Source organism: Anopheles stephensi, chromosome 3 (genome assembly GCF_013141755.1).
Source record: "Anopheles stephensi strain Indian chromosome 3, UCI_ANSTEP_V1.0, whole genome shotgun sequence".
Classification (NCBI taxonomy): Eukaryota; Metazoa; Arthropoda; class Insecta; order Diptera; family Culicidae; genus Anopheles; species Anopheles stephensi.
The window spans coordinates 29,394,941-29,395,672 of NC_050203.1; positions in this window are offsets into that span (position 1 = coordinate 29,394,941).

Below are 732 nucleotides of genomic sequence, written 5' to 3' on the forward strand. Positions count from 1 at the left end.
AGCTATGGAGCATCTGTTCCAATTTTTGAGGAAGCTCGCTACGATTATCAAAAGCCACAATATACCATCCCAGCATCAGATGGTGTATGTCGGATCTGTTCGAGTCTCATCGGGGACTGAGAAAACCAGACGAACTTCAACATCCTAGACACAAGGAGTTTCACATGACCTCTATAATTCCTTGACTTGGCAGAGAAAATCGGTACTATGCGACGCCGCATGTGTGGCGTTTATGCGAAGACTTCATATACTTGATTACCGGAGGATCTCTCTCTCTCTCTCTTCTTGGCTTACCATTTCTTGCTTACCAGACTTAACGAGACCTACGGGAGAACGATCCTGATGGGATTTGAAACCTAGTGGTCCTGCCGTATGAAGCCCGGCGGCGTTGTCGCCTCTATAATTGGGCCGCCCTTTACCGGAAAATCTGTCTGTTGACGGTGATGTTCTCGCAGTGAAAGCGGTGTTCTGGTACGATCGACACTTTGGATCATTACCTAAACAGGACTGAGGACTGAGGCTGAGTTTTTTGGCGGGGCAGATATCATGACACTGTCCAAACTCGAGGCCCGTGATCAGGATGTCAGACTCAAGCAGATATAGGAGGAGATATAGGGCTGAGATCGAGGCAAAATACTGGGAGTTACCGTCCTCAGAACCAGAATGTAGAGATTAAAGGGTTATAGGATATTGAAGACCATTTGAATACATACCAATGAGACAATATCGATC